This window comes from Bos javanicus, chromosome 14, assembly GCF_032452875.1.
Source record: "Bos javanicus breed banteng chromosome 14, ARS-OSU_banteng_1.0, whole genome shotgun sequence".
Lineage (NCBI taxonomy): Eukaryota > Metazoa > Chordata > Mammalia > Artiodactyla > Bovidae > Bos > Bos javanicus.
In genome coordinates, this window is record NC_083881.1 from 57295027 (window position 1) to 57311863 (window position 16837).

At 40.5% G+C, this 16837-nt stretch overlaps 1 protein-coding gene across 2 annotated transcripts in view; it reads left to right on the forward strand.

Moving 5' to 3' along the window:
• The window catches only part of ANGPT1 (angiopoietin 1), a 469567-nt gene that overhangs the window by 351501 nt on the left and 101229 nt on the right, over nucleotides 1–16837 (forward strand). The gene's annotated exons all lie outside the window — the stretch shown is intronic.

Sequence of the window (16837 nt, forward strand, 5' to 3'; positions counted from 1 at the left end):
TGTATATGTATTATATATTATATATCACCCTACTATGGACAATGACATACTTATGTTCAAGTCAGTAAAATGTCTTTTAACTATCACTGTCACAAGTCTCAGAGAAGGCACTGGCACCCCACTCCAGTACTCTTGCCTGGAAAATCCCATGGGCGGAGGAGCCTGGTAGGCTGCAGTCCATGGGGTCGCTAAGAGTCGGACACGACTGAGCGACTTCACTTTCACTTTTCACTTTCATGCAATGGAGAAGGAAATGGCAACCCGCTCCAGTGTTCTTGCCTGGAGAACCCCAGGGATGGGGGAGCCTGGTGGGCTGCCGTCTATGGGGTCACACAGAGTCAGACATGACTGAAGCGACTTAGCAGTCACAAGTCTACCAAGTCTACTGTCACAGTTTAATGAAAATATTATTTTTGATGACTGGAAGATAATCTCTTGGTCCCCTTTTAGACATGGAAATGGTTAGTCCATTTACCATCTTGAAATCCAGAGAATGATTCTGTCTCAATGAAGTTGATAACTGGAATTGAAGGTGAACTATATTGTGAAAAGATAAACCGAGGCACATTAAACTTTTCAAGAGTTTACTTAAGCAAACATTGATTTAAATTGTGCAGCCCAAAAGTAGCTCTACTACAGGCACAAAGGGAAAGGTTTTAATATGGAAGATTTAGAAGCAAAGCAAGGAAATTATTTGGCCATAGCTTAAGCATTTGCGTTATTTAGGAAAGCCTAGTTGGCTGTTTGTGATTGGTTGTTCTTAAGTTTCATTTTCATGGATTTAAGCCCATTGACTCTGGCTTAGATTTAGGTTTGCTTATGTAGGTTACCAAGGCATTAGAGTCATCGCAGTCTGATGGCCTCTAATGTTTAACTTTTAACAATATAAATTCAAAAATAATATGCAATCTTTGTTATTATTCAGTTGCTAAGTGGTGTCCAACTCTTTGCAACCCCATGGACTGCAGCATGACAGGCTTCCCTGTCCTCCAACATATAACCTTGTTTCTGTTTTATGTCATTTATGTTAATGGCGTCAAATGTTGATAATTAAAGACAAATAGCAATAATAATTTATATGGACAGGGCATTTTATATTATGCAAACCACTTTCTCATGGACAAATGATACTCATGAAGACTATTTAGAACAGAAAGCTTGAGTGGGTTTCTCATATTGATACAGCTTGTTGTTGTTCAGTAGCTACTGCTGCTGCTGCTAAGTCACTTCAGTCGTGTCCGACTCTGTGCAACCCCATAGATGGCAGGCCACCAGGCTCCCCGTCCTTGGGATTCTCCAGGCAAGAACACTGGAGCGGGTTGCCATTTCCTTCTCCAATGCATGAAAGTAAAAAGTGAAAGTGAAGTCGCTCAGTCGTGTCCGACTCTTAGCGACCCCATGGACTGCAGCCTACCAGGCTCCTCCATCCACGGGATTTTCCAGGCAAGAGTACTGGAGTGCGTGCCATTCCCTTCTCCATAGCTAAGTTGTGTCCAATTCTGACCCCATGGACTGCAGAAAACCTGGCTTTCCTGTCCTTCACTATCTCCTGGAGTTTGCTCAAACTCAAGTCCATTGTGTTAATTATGCCACCCAACCATCTCATCCTCTGTTGATACAGCTAGTGAATTGAGTTTGGTACTCAAACTGAAACATACACATTTCTTTCCTTTTCTGGCCTCCTTGATTAGTAACAATACCTGCATTGGCAGGAGGGTTCTTTACCACTAGCGCCATCTGAGAAGCACCATACATATTCTACTTAAATCTAATTGAAAGTAAAATTTGCTCAGTTGTGCCTGACTCTATGCAACCCCATGGACTAAAAGTCCATGGAATTCTGTAGGCCAGAATACTGGAGTGGGTAGCCTTTCCCTTCTCCAGGGGATCTTCCCAACCAAGGGATTGAACACAGGTCTCCCACACTGCAGGTGATTCTTTACCAACTGAGCCACAAGGGAAGCCCAAGAATACTGGAGTGGGTAGCCTATCCCTTCTCCAGCAGATCTTCCCAAACCAGGGCTTAAACTGGGGTCTCCTGCATTGCAGGTGGATTCTTTACCAACTGAGCTATCAGAGAAGTCCTAAAACCTAATTATTCAAGTTCTAATGCAAGGCCAGGTTTACAAAGTGAGTCCTAGATTATTCCTTAATCTCAGTACACTCTATTCTTTTGTCATAAGCATTTATAAACCTTTAGTGCTATCCAGGTATGCTCCCAGGTTTTTCTTCCCTTATTCAGTCTACTTTATTTCACTTTGGTAAGTCTTACTATTCCTAAACTCATTTCAGGTCTCAGTTATTTTAGGAACTCATGCCAATAGTTTTGCAGTGTATTTTAATGCCCTAGCTTTTACATGATGTTGTTATAAAGATAAGTAACTTACTGCTTTTTAGTCTTCTGCTGACCTTCTAGACTTGAACTTAATTAAAGTAGGTAGAACCTTGGAATTATTGCAGTGGTGTTTAAAAGTATTCTTGTGCTCAGTAAGCATCATAATGAGAAAAGACAGAGAATGAGTACAATTAAATAACCCTGCTGGTCATGGTGGTGAGACCAGGAACCAGTGCTGGGCCTGTTCCTTCCTCCTTAGTTTAGCTTGCAATGTTTTCTTTACTCTGTTACCAGTTCATATCAATATCTCCTCTCTTTCTAGTTCCTCTTCCAAGCACACAGTGTGAAGGGATTCATTTCAAATATTATTCATGCCTCTTCCTGTAGTGTGAATCTATTTCTGACTTCTTCCTCAGGCCAATTTTGAGTCAATGTACACTAGTAGACAAAAAAAAATGTATATTAAAATTCACCTCTAATAATCTGCGCTTACCTCTCTTTAAAGCAATTTTACATATATTCAATTCAGTTCAGTTCAGTCACTCAGTCATGTCTGACTCCTTGGGAACCCATGGACTGCAGCATGCCAGGCCTCCCTGTCCATCACCAACTCACAGAGTTTACTTATGTCCACTGTGTCGGTGATGCCATCCAACCAACTCATCCTCTGTTGGCCCCTTCTCCTCCTGCTTCCAATCTTCCCCAGTATCAGGGTCTTTTCAAATGAGTCAGTTCTTCACATCAGGTGGCCAAAGTATTGGAGTTTCAGTTTCAGCATCAGTCCTTCCAATGAATATTCAGGACTGATCTCCTTTAAGATGAACTGGTTGGATCTCCTTGTATTCCAAGGGACTCTCAGGAGTCTTGTCCAACACCACAGTTCAAAAGCATCAATTCTTCAGTGCTCAGCTTTCTTTTAGTCCAACTCTCACATCCATACATGACTACTGGAAAAACCATAGCTTTGACTAGACAAGCCTTTGTTGGCAAAGTAATGTCTCTACTTTTTAATATGCTGTCTAGGTTGGTCATAACTTTTCTTCCAAGGAGCAGAACAAACATCTTTTAATTTCATGGCTTCAGTCACCATCTGCAGTGATTTTGGAGCCCCCAAAAATAAAGTCTCTTACTGTTTCCCCATCTATTTGCCATGAAGTGATGGGACCAGATGCCATGATCTTAGTTTTCTGAATATTGAGTTTTAAGCCAGCTTTTTCACTGCTGAGTTTTCCAAATTTGCTGGCATATTGAGTGCAGCACTTTCACAGCATCATCTTTTAGGATTTGAAATAGCTCAACTGGAATTCCATCACCTCCACTAGCTTTGTTCGTAGTGATGCTTCTTCAGGCCCACTTGACTTCGCATTCCAGGATGTCTGGCTCTAGGTAAGTGATCACACCATTGTGATTATCTGGATAATCAAGATCTTTTTTTGTACAGTTCTTCTGTGTATTCTTGCCACCTCTTAATATCTTCTGCTTCTGTTAGGTCTGTACCATTTTTGTCCTTTATTGTGCCCATCTTTGCATGAAATGTTCCCATGGTATCTCTCATTTTCTTGAAGAGGTCTCTAGTCTTTCCTATTATATTGTTTTCCTCTATTTCTTTGCACTGATCACTGAGGAAGGCTTTCTTATCTCTCCTTGCTAGTCTTTGGAACTCTGTATTTAAATGAGTGTATCTTTCCTTTTCTCCTTTGCCTTTCACTTCTCTTCTATGCATAGCTATTTGCAAGGCCTCCTCAGATAACCATTTTGCCTTTTTGCATTTCTTTTCCTTGGGGGTGGTCTTGATCCCTGTCTCCTGTACAATGTCAGGAACTTTTGTCCATAGATCTTCAGGCGCTCTGCCTATCAGATCTAATCCCTTGAATCTATTTGTTACTTCCATCGTATAATTGTAAGGGATTTGATTTAGGTCATACCTGAATGGTCTAGTGGTTTTCCCTACCTTCTTCAATTTAAGTCTGAATTTGGCAATAAGGAGTTCATGGTCTGTGCCACAGTCAGCTCCCAGTCTTGTTTTTGCTGACTGTGTAGAACTTTTCCATCTTTGGCTGCAAAGAGTATAATCAATCTGTATTAGTTTTTAATTATTTTTAAACAAATATTTAGTGGGGTCGATATTATTACCATCCCTTGTTAAAGATGTGGAAGCTGAAACTCAAGAGAGGTAAAGAAATTGACCCCAGGTGAAAAAACTTGTGAATATTAGAGGGAAGATTTGAACCCAGATTGTCTGGCATCAGAGTCTACATGCTTTACAAGCTTTCTGTCTGTACTCTCTCTCTCTTGTGATTCCTTTCTCTCTCAGAGGCTACAGATGCAACTGGGGTTCTAGCAGAAGATAAAATGAATTTCAGATAAAGCAAATTAATGTGGATCTAATAGTGGCAACAGAACATTTTCTATAAATGATGAAGCTGCTGCTTTTGCTACTGCTGCTGAGGGAACCACCATCTATTGGTGGTTTTTACCCTGTGCCTGCACATCATCTCATGTAACCACTGCTGTCCTTGTCACTTTCTGGCTGTGTAACTATTAATATAAAGAAGTTCTATAGAAACAGTACAATTCTCCTCCAACTTCCAATCATTTATATAGAGCCATAGTTTTAGAAATGTAATTTAATACAAATTTTAAAGATATATTTTGAATACCTCCTTGATGCAAAATATTTTAATAAGTACCAAATAGAATACAGCGATAAGTAAAGCAGTCTTTATACTCAGTGAGCTTGAGTTAATGTGACAAAAATTTGCTAAACCATTTCTTTCTTGACTTTCCCTAAATTAGCTATGGAGCCTCCCTCACAGTCATAAAATGCATCTTTCCGATCTCTTGCTGGTGAAGAGGTGTAATAGATCAATGGCCCCAGCTGCTGGGCTCTGAAATCCATCACTGTGTTAGTACAGAGACCACAATTCTCAGTGGCCCCTTCCAGCCAAGGACGTATTGTGGCAGTGATATTTAGACCCACCCCTGGTAGCTGTAAGATGCCACTGACACATGACTTGGCTCTCCATCATCAGCCTTGCCAAACTTTAGCACAACTCCCTGCATACCAAGACATCCAGTTAGCCTTACTCCTTTCCCTCTCTTCTTCATTGTGGTTAGATCTACATCCCAGTCGGAAGGTGACCCTAGTCAACTCTGGCTTTTCCCCAATTTTTCTCACAGGCATTTCCCCTAATTAATTTCCTGCAGTCTGGTATCTGCTTCTTAGAGGTCACAAACAATCACACCTGTTGTTTGGACTTGACTCATACAACTGTAAACTTAAAGTAGTTCAGGAACATTTAAACAATGAGCTTGTATGTGTAAGCAAAAATAGGTTTGAAAGAACAGAAAGGTCAGCACTCAAAGTTGAACCACTATCTCTTTAACTTGATGAGAGGATAGCTGAGTAAATATTTAACTTTTTGACTGAATTGAAATGGCAGTAAAATAAATTTGCTAATGAGTCATCCAAGGAAAATACCCTGATAATTAATTTTTTCACAAGGTCTGGAAAAGGGTTTGATAACCCATTAGAAGAGGGCTCAGTCAAATTTGAAATGCCATTTTCAATGGCATTTTATTTTTGCAAAATAAAGTTTTATATGTTGCATATGGGTGGTTTCTCAATGTTGTTGTCCAGTCATTCAATCGTGTCCGATTCTGTGACCCCATGGACTGCACCACACCAGGCTACCCTAATCATCACCATCTCCCAGAGCTTGGTCAAACTCATGACCATGGAGTCAATGATGCCATCCAACTATCTCATCCTCTGTCGTCCCCTTCTCCTCCTGCCTTAAACCTTTCCCAACAGCAGGGTCTTTTCTAATGAGTTAGCTCTTTGCATCAGGTGGCTAAACTATTGGAGCTTCAGCTTCAGCATCAGTCCTTTCAATTAATATTTAGGACTGATTTACTTTAGGATGGACTGGTTGGATCTCCTTGCAGTCCAAGGGACTCTCAAGAGTCTTCTCCAACACCAGTTCAAAAGCATCAATTCTTCAGCACTCAGCTGTCTTTACAGTTCAACATTCACATCCATACTTGACTACTGGAAAAACCATAGCTTAGACTAGACAGACCTTTGTTGGCAAAGTAATGTCTCTGCTTTTTAATATGCTGTCTACTGCAAGGAGATCCAACCAGTCCATTCTGAAGGAGATCAGCCCTGGGATTTCTTTGGAAGGACTGATGCTAAAGCTGAAACTCCAATACTTTGGCTACCTCATGCGAAGAGTTGACTCATTGAAAAAGACATGCTGGGAGGGATTGGGGGCAGGAGGAGAAGGGGATGGCAGAGGATAAGATGGCTGGATGGCATCACTGACTTGATGGACATGAGTTTGAGTGAACTCTGGGAGTTGGTGATGGACAGGAAGGCCTGGCATGCTGTGATTCATGGGGTCGCAAAGAGTTGGACACGACTGAGCGACTGAACTGACTGAATGAACTAGGTTTGTCATAGCTTCTTTTCCTTAATAAGAGAGCAGAATAGTTGCACCAGGGCCTGCTAAGACTAAGATATTTACTATCTGGCTTTCTACAGCAATAGCTGATTAACTCCTGCACCAAGATTCCAACTCATAGAGAGCAAGGATTTTGTCTATCTTGGTCACTACTCTATCCTTAGGATTTAAAATAGTACTCACACAACAGGCTATCAATAAATACATGTTGAATGATTAAATTCACTAATAATAGTCATGTTGTTATTGTTCAGTCTCTCAGTCATGTCTGACTCTGTGACCCCATGAACTGCAGCACACCAGGCTTTGCTGTGCATCACCAACTCCCAGAACTTGCTCAAACTCACGTCCATTGAGTCGGTGATGCCATTCAAACATCTTGTCCTCTGTTGTCCCCTTTTCCTCTGGCCTTCTATCTTTCACAGCATCAGGGACTTTTCCAATGAATCAGCTCTTTGTATCAGGTGGCCAAAGTAGTGGAGTTTCAGCTGTACCATCAGTCCTTCAAATGCATATTCAGCATTGATTTTCTTTATGATTGACTGGTTTGATCTCCTTGCAGTCCAAGGGACTCTCCAAGAGTCTTCTCCAACACCACAGTTCAAAAGCATCAATTCTTCACTACTCAACCTTCTTTCTTGTCCAACTCTCATATCCATTCATGACTACTGAAAAAACCATTGCTTTGACTATACGGATCTTTTTTGGCAAAATAATGTCTCTGCTGTTTAATGTGCTGTCTAGGATGGTCTAGCTTTTCATCCAAGGAGCAAGCGAACTTTAATTTCATGGCTGTAGTCACATCCTCAGTGATTTTGGAGCCCAAGAAAAAGTCTGTCACTTTTTCCATTGTTGCCTCATCTATTTGCCATGAAGTGATGGGACCGGATGCCATGATCTTAGTTTTTTGAATGTTCAATTTTAAGCCAGCTTTTTCACTCTCCTTTTTTACCTTCAAGAGTCTCTTTAGTTCCTCTTTGATTTCTGCCATTAGGGTGGTGTCATCTACATATAGATTATTGATATATTATTAATAATAATTCTCTAAGATTATCTAATTTTCACAGATTTCCTCAACTTTTTACCAAAAATTTTATTGGCATTTTATTTTTTTATTTTTTTTAATTTAAATTTATTTATTTTAAGTGGAGGCTAATTATTTTACAATATTATATTGGTTTTGCCATACATCAACATGAAGCCACCACGGGTGTACACGTGCTCCCCATCCTGAACCCCCCTCACCTCCCTCCCTGTACCATCCCTCTGGGTCATCCTAGTGCACTAGCCCCAAGCATCCTGTATCCTGCATCGAACCTGGACTGGCGATTCATTTCTTATATGATATTATACATGTTTCAATGCCATTCTCCCAAATCATCCCACCCTCTCCCTCTCCCACAGAGTCCAAAAGACTGTTCTATACATCAGTGTCTCTTGCTGTCTCGCATACAGGGTTATCGTTACCATCTTTCTGAATTCCATATATATGCATTAGTATACTATATTGGTGTTTTTCTTTCTGGCTTACTTCACTCTGTATAATCGGCTCCAGTTTCATCCACCTCATTAGAACTGATTCAAATGTATTCTTTTTAATGGCTGAGTAATACTCCATTGTGTATATGTACCACAGCTTTCTTATCCATTCATCTGCTGATGGACATCTAAGTTACTTCCATGTCCTGGCTATTATAAACAGTGCTGTGATGAACTTTATTTTTTACCACTTAATAGTCTCTTTTAATTTGGAGCAATGTTACATTTTTTTTAAATTGAAGTATAGTTGATTCACAATAGTATATAAGTTTCAGGTGTACAGCATAAAGTGAAGTCGCTCAGTCGTGGCTGACTCTTTGCGACCCCATGGGCTGTAACCTACCAGGCTCCTCTGTCCATGGGATTTTCCAGGCAAGGAAGTCAACATACAGCATAATGATTCACAATTTTTAAAGACTATACTTCATTTGAAGTTATAAATTATCACCTCTATTCCCTGTGTTGTACAGTGTATCATTGTAACAGTTATTTTATGTGTGCGTGCACGCTCAGTCGCTTCAGTCATTGTCTGACTCTTTGTGACCCTATGGACTGTGTAGTCCACCAGGCTCTATCCATGGGATTCTCCACCAAGAATACTGGAGTGGGTTGTCCTGCCCTTCTCCAGGGGATCTTCCTGACCCAGGGATTGAACCTGGGTTATCTCCTGCGTTGCAGGCACTCTTTACTGCTGAACTACCAGGGAAGATCCATTTGTTTTATATATAATAGTTTGTACTCCTTAGTCCCCTACCCCTATCTTGACCCTTCCTCACTTCCTTCTCCCCACTGGTAACCACTAAATTGTTCTCTATAACTGTGAGTCTGTTTCTTTTTTGTTATATTCACTAGTTTTTTTAGATTCTTCATATAAGTTATAACATATACTATTTGTCTTTCTGTTTAAATTTTTGTTTTTCTTGAGATTTTAAAGATACTTGGTCAGTTGTTCTGTATAGTGTCTCATATTCTTAATTTGTCTGAATATTTCTTTATGATATGTTTTTAATTTACTTTTCCATCCTCTGTATTTTTTTTAACTGAAAGTTAAGTCTACAGGCTTAATTGGGTTAAGTTGGACATGGTGGTGGGTGTGCTTTGTAGAATTACTAGTCACTTCTTATTTCATCTCATCAGGAGACATAAATGCCAGCTTGCCACCATCTCGGTAACACTAATTTTAAGTTGGTTAGGGTAAAAAGACCCTATAGTTCTCCATTCCAATTGTCCACTTTCCCCTTGGAAATTAGCAAAAGCCCTGTAGACTGATACATTGTCACACTACCCATCACTGACCAAATAAATTATTTCCTTGATTTTGTAAAATGGTGATCATATAACTAACTTCTAACTCTCCTTCCATGTACGTATATTAGCCTTCATTCTTCTGTAAAAGTCTAATTGCTGAGTCATCATACCTTGTGTTCTTTTTTTTTTTTTTAATTTGAAAAACATAGTTAAAGTAAAGAAAAGAGAATCGTACAGCAAGGCAGATTTTAAAGTTCATATGCCAGTCAAAGGAATTTTTTTATGTGGAATATTTTCCTTTTAAGGAAAGTTAGAGGAACTTAAGTATTAAAGGGAAGCTGGATGAAATTATCTAGCTCACTTTCTTTAAGAAAATCCTAATTTTTATTTTTAAAATTTTGCTTATTTTTTAAAGAAAGAACTGAAATTTTATAGTCTATAAATCCTCAGTTCCAAGTCTTAGATCATTTTTTCTTGTTTCTTTAGTTGCTAAGTCATATCCAACTCTTTGTGACTCCATGGACTGTAGCCCACCAGGCGTCTCTGTTCATGGGATTTACTAGGCAGAAATACTGGAGTGGGTTACCATTTCCTTCTCCAAGGGATCTTCCTGACCCAAGAATTGAACTCATTTCTCCTGCACTGCAGGTGGATTCTTTACCACTGAGCCACCTGGGAAGCCCATATCTTCCTTACTGTATGGTGTATTGTGAAAAATTTATGCTTTGAAATTGTTTCTTGAGGGCTTGTGTTACATACTCTTCACTTTCCCCTTTCCTTTCCGCTTCTGTCCTCTCCTTTCCTCTCGTTCCCCTTTTATGTTTTCCCCTTCTTTCTCTCTTTCTTTCTGATATGTGCTTTTGGAACATGTTTAGGCTGAAGAAGGAAATGTCTTTTGTCATTTTAATGGAACACTCAGATTATTGCTAAGCAGCAAGTTCCATAGACACATAGAAAGAAAGTGGTCAATTTATCATAGTTTCCTGTACAATTCTCTTCAGTTGCCTGCTTTTGAACTTCAGGCCTATTTTAATACATCAAGGGAGAGAGTTGAAATAAAGCAGCTCTTTGATTAAAGTGATGGAGAGAGAAGAAAAGGGATTGCCTTTTGTTTTCAAAATTGGCCTGAGATGACCTAAAGCTTAGCCTGGACATTTGAGATTTGTTCCCCTGTTTCTCCTACATTCAGACACTGCTTTAGATTGGGACTGTTAAAACGGAAGTCCAGCTTGATGCTCACCTGGCCTGTTACTCTGTCTCTGAGCATTACCCAACTTTAAAACTGACTCACTAGCCTTTGGTTAGCATCTAACGAGTAGCTCTGAATGTCCAGGATTCCAGGCCTCATGCTGGGCTCCAGAGGTTTCAAGGGCCTCCCTTTGTGCAGCTGACATCTTCACGGGGCAGAAATGATAGTATATGAGTGAACTGACAGGATGATTTCATTTAAAAAGTAAAACAGGGCCACCTGATCAATGATGTGGGAGCTCCTTTACCGAGACTAGCCAGAACGGGCCTCCTTAGACACGACTTGAATTATAAGAATAAATCACCCATGCATCTGGGAATGGATGGACATTCTAGGCAGGGGAAACTGCAAAGACCCTGAGGTGGAGATTAATTTGGCATGTTGGGGTAGCAGTAAGAAGGCCAGTGTGATTGGGGCATAATGATCAGGGAAGAGAGTGGAAAAGAAGTGAGATCTGAGAAGCAGTCAGGGTCCTGATCACATAGGACCTTGAAAGTTAGGTTGAGAACTCTGGAATTTGCTCTGATTTTAAAGGGAAGTCACAAGCATATTTAACAGAGGACATGACATCTGATTTGTGTTTTTTAGAAGAGCACTCTGGTTGCTATGTAGCACAGGGACTGGAAGTAGGACAACATAGAGAAAAATTAGGGGCTGTAGTGTCTCCAGACTTAGATATAGGCAACTTAATTTTCAATTTTTGATGGTTCCATTTTGTTCTCAATGTTTTCTCATGTTCTTCTCAGACATGAAGACCAAATTCTGTCCTCTGTAAAATGAAAATTTTGGTATTTGAGAATATTAGGAAGTATGATCAGAGAGTACAGAGAATAAAGGAGAAAACAGATTTTAATGGCATATGATATGCTTGACTTAATGAGACAATGAATGCATTCATTTAATAAATATTGAGGGTCCTGTCTATGCCAAGCACTGTCCTAAATCTCACCAAAAAATATAGCTGTTTCATCCCCTAGTTAATTATTTCCTAAATTTTCATTCTTGTTAATAAACAAACAGAAAACTCACCCAAAGATATGTTTCAGTTCAGTTCAGTTCAGTTCAGTTGCTCGTCCTGTCTGACTCTTTGCGACCCCATGAATTGCAGCACGCCAGGCCTCCCTGTCCATCACCAGCTCCCAGAGTTCACTCAAATTCACGTCCATGGAGTCGGTGATGCATCCAGCCATCTCATCCTCTGTCATCCCCTTCTCCTCCTGCCCCCAATCCCTCCCAGCATCAGAGTCTTTTCCAATGAGTCAACTCTTCGCATGAGGTGGCCAAAGTACTGGAGTTTCAGCTTTAGCATCATTCCTTCCAAAGAACACCCGGACTGATCTCCTTTAGAATGAACTGGTTGGATCTCCTTGCAGTTCAAGGGACTCTCAAGAGTCTTCTCCAACACCACAGTTCAAAAGCATCAATTCTTCAGCGCTTAGCTGTCTTCACAGTCCAACTCTCACATCCGTACATGACTACTGAAAAAACCATAGCCTTGACTAGACAGACCTTTGTTGGCAAACTAATGTCTCTGCTTTTCAAAATGCTATCTAGGTTGGTCATAACCTTCCTTCCAAGGAGTAAGCATCTTTCAATTTAATGGCTGCAGTCACCATCTGCAGTGATTTTGGAACCCCTCAAAATAAAGTCCGACACTGTTTCCACTGTTTCCCCATCTATTTGCCGTGAAGTGATGGGACCAGATGCCATGACCTTAGTTTTCTGAATGTTGAGCTTTAAGCCAACTTTTCCACTCTCCACTTTCACCTTCATCAAGAGGCTTTTTAGTTCCTCTTCACTTTCTGCCATAAGGGTGGTGTCATCTGCATATCTGAGGTGATTGGTATTTCTCCCGGCAATCTTGATTCCAGCTTGTGCTTCTTCCAGCCCAGCGTTTCTCATGATGTACTCTGCATATAAGTTAAATGCAATCTGAAAAACAACAGAATGATCTCTGTTCGTTTCCAAGGCAAACCATTCAATATCACAGTAATCCAAGTCTATGCCCCAACCAGTAACGCTGAAGAAGCTGAAGTTGAATGGTTCTATGAAGACCTACAAGACCTTTTAGAACTAACACCCAAAAAAGATGTCCTTTTCATTATAGGGGACTGGAATGCAAAAGTAGGAAGTCAAGAAACACCTGGAGTAACAGGCAAATTTGGCCTTGGAATATGGAATGAAGCAAGGCAAAGGCTAATAGAGTTTTGCCAAGAGAATGCACTGGTCATAGCAAACACCCTCTTCGAACAACAGAAGAGAAGACTCTACACATGGACCAGATGGTCAACACCAAAATCAGATTGATTATATTCTTTGCAGCCAAAGATGGAGAAGCTCTACACAGTCAGCAAAAACAAGACTGGGGGTATGACCTAAATCAAATTCCTTATGATTATACAGTGGAAGTGAGAAATAGATTTAAGGGACTAGATCTGATAGAGTGCCTGATGAACCATGGACAGAGGTTCATGACATTGTACAGGAGACAGGGATCAAGACCATCCCCATGGAAAAGAAATGCAAAAAAGCAAAATGGCTGTTGGAGGAGGCCTTACAAATAGCTGTGAAAAGAAGAGACGCAAAAAGCAAAGGAGAAAAGGAAAGATATAAGCATCTGAATGCAGAGTTCCAGAGAATAGCAAGAAGAGATAAGAAAGCTTTCCTCAGCGATCAATGCAAAGAAATAGAGGAAAACAACAGGATTGGAAAGACTAGAGATCTCTTCAAGATATGTTTAATAGTTTAAAATTATATCTTGTGTGTCCCTAATCTTTATATTCTCTACAGTTTTTTCCTCTGGGCTGCTTTTAGCTCTGTCTTCAAAGCATAGGTTCTCCTGCTCCTGTTTTCTCTCAGATGAAACAATTTAGGATGGGAAATACTTTTTTAAACACAAATATGAATTTCAATTAGTAGTAGTAACTTTTAGACTAGCTTTCAGATCTGTAATCAATATGATAATTGTATAGATGAATTATAGTCGCTTAAAACTTTTTTAAAGCCCAAATGCCCCACCTTAGTGTTCTCTTCTCTAACCCCTTCAGCAGGGCTGGGACTGGGGTGAAAGCAATGAGATCAAGTTATGCAAGACTGAATCATACATTTGTAGGGGCATATCCTATCTTTAGTTTAAAATGATATTCTGTTTCATGTGGATATTTTTTACATTAATTTTTATCTTTCAAAGTATTGCATTCAAATATTACTTGATTATTGAGTTTTTGGCTTAAATCTTACACCTCAAATCTTAACACCTGAGGCAGTTGCCTCTCTCATCTCACCTAGTCCCTATTCTGCTTCCCTGCCAATATGTCCTCTTCACCTACAATCTCTCCATTAGTCCAAGCCCCAGCCCTGATCATGTCAGGATATTTTGAAAAGGCTTTTTCTGTGTGATTCTTATATAATTACAGGTTTAAACCTGCTACAGAAAAAGAAGAAAATTTTACTGGTGTCATTTTTAGAGGAGGACCCTTTAGATTGATATTGACCCTCCAGAAGGTTTCCCAGGTCCTTTTCAACAAGTGTTCTAAAAAAGGTACCATGGTTATAAAAGTTCTCAAACAACTTAAGGAGTTTTAAAATTAATAGTACTTTCTTCCTTGTCTTTTTTAACCTCTGTTAAAGAAGGATGAGAAAGGGTCAGGACCAGGGCATTAGCACAGCTTGAAGTCATCATCTAGAACAGGAATGTATGTTGTTTGTTCAGAGGATGGGTAGGTTTGCATTCATGGCTCAGAGTCATGTTATATTAAAGCCTGACTAGCAGCATGCGTCTTTGTGATTCAAGATGAGGTGAACATTTAGAGTTTCTGGAGGACCCCATGTATACAGTTGAAAAATAACTAACAGTCAGTCTTCAGTACAATCTGGGTTCCTGGTTACTTCATCTCCTCAGATAAGATCCAGGATAGTTTGAGTCCCCCTCTTCTTGGTACAGTATCTGGGTTCAAAACCCAGTTCTTCCCTTGGTTCCTGTGTGGATTCTGGCTTCTCTCTGAACCTCAGTTTCTTCATTTATAAATTGATAATAATAATTCCTCTTACTAATTCACTGGGTACCCATGTCTATGAAATGATGATACTAGAAGGACTGGCATAAACTAACATAAGCAGTTCAGTTCAGTTGCTCAGTCGTGTCCAACTCTTTGTGACCCCATGAATCGCAGCACGCCAGGCCTCCCTGTCCATCACCATCTCCTGGAGTTCACTCAAACTCATGTCCATCAAGTCAGTGAAGCCATCCAGCCATCTCATCCTCTGTTGTCCACTTCTCCTCCTGCCCCCAATCCCTCCCAGCAGCAGAGTCTTTTCCAATGAGTCAACTCTTTGCATGAGGTAGCCAAAGTACTGGAGTTTCAGCTTTAGCATCATTCCTTCCAAAGAACACCCAGGACTGATCTCCTTTGGGATGGACTGGTTGGATCTCCTTGCAGTTCAAGGGACTCTCAAGAGTCTTCTCCAACATCACAATTCAAAAGCATCAATTCTTCGGCCCTCAGCCTTCTTCACAGTCCAACTCTCGCATCCATACATGACCACAGGAAAAATCATAGCCTTGACCAGACGGACCTTTGTTGGCAAAGTAATGTCTCTGCTTTTCAATATGCTATCTAGGTTGGTCATACCTTTTCTTCCAAGGAGTACTGCTAAGTCACTTCAGTTGTGTCCGACTCTGGGCGACCCCAGAGACGCCAGCCCACCAGGCTCCCCCGTCCCTGGGATTCTCCAGGCAAGAACACTGGAGTGGGTTGCCATTTCCTTCTCCAATGCATGAAAGTGAAAAGTGAAAGTGAAGTCGCTCAATCATGTTTGACTCTTAGCGACCCCATGGACTGCAGCCTACCAGGCTCCTCCATCCATGGGATTTTCCAGTCAAGAGTACTGGCATGGGGTGCCATTGCTTTCTCCGTCCAAGGAGTAAGCATCTTTTTTTTTTTTTTTAAACTTTACAATATTGTATTAGTTTTGACAAATATCGAAATGAATCCGCCACAGGTATACCTGTGTTCCCCATCCTGAACTCTCCTCCCTCCTCCCTCCTTATACCCTCCCTCTGGGTCATCCCAGTGCACCAGCCCCAAGCATCCAGTATCGTGCATCGAACCTGGACTGGCGACTCGTTTCATACATGATATTATACATGTTTCAATGTCATTCTCCCAAATTTCCCCACCCTCTCCCTCTCCCACAGAGTCCATAAGACTGATCTATACATCAGTGTCTCTTTTGCTGTCTCGTACACAGGGTTATTGTTACCATCTTTCTAAATTCCATATATATGCGTTAGTATACTGTATTGGTGTTTTTCTTTCTGGCTTACTTCACTCTGTAAGCGTCTTTTAATTTCATGGCTGCAATCACCATATGCAGTGATTTTGGAACCCCCAAAATTAAAGTCTGACACTGTTTCCCCATCTATTTGCCATGAAGTGATGGGACCAGATGCCATGACCTTAGTTTTCTGAATGTTGAGCTTTAAGCCAACTTTTTCACTCTCCTCTTTCACTTTCATCAAGAGGCTTTTTAGTTCCTCTTCACTTTCTGCCATAAGGGTGGTGTCATCTGCATATCTGAGGTGATTGGTATTTCTCCTGGCAATCTTGATTCCAGCTTGTGCTTCTTCCAGCCCAGCATTTCTCATGATGTACTCTGCATATAAGTTAAATAAGCAGGGTGACAATATACAGCCTTGACGTACTGCTTTTGCTATTTGGAACCAGTCTGTTGTTCCATGTCCAGTTCTAACTGTTGCTTCCTGACCTGCATATAGGTTTCTCAGGAGCAGGTCAGGTGGTCTGGTATTCCCATCTCTTTCAGAATTTCCACAGTTTATTGTGATCCACATAGTCAAAGGCTTTTGCCTAGTCAATAAAGCAGAAATAGATGTTTTTCTGGAACTCTCTAATGTGATAAGTGTTCAGTAAATTGTGCTCATGAATCTGTCTAAACTGTATCATGAGATGTTTGTACATTTGTAATCAATTTTTGCTAGGT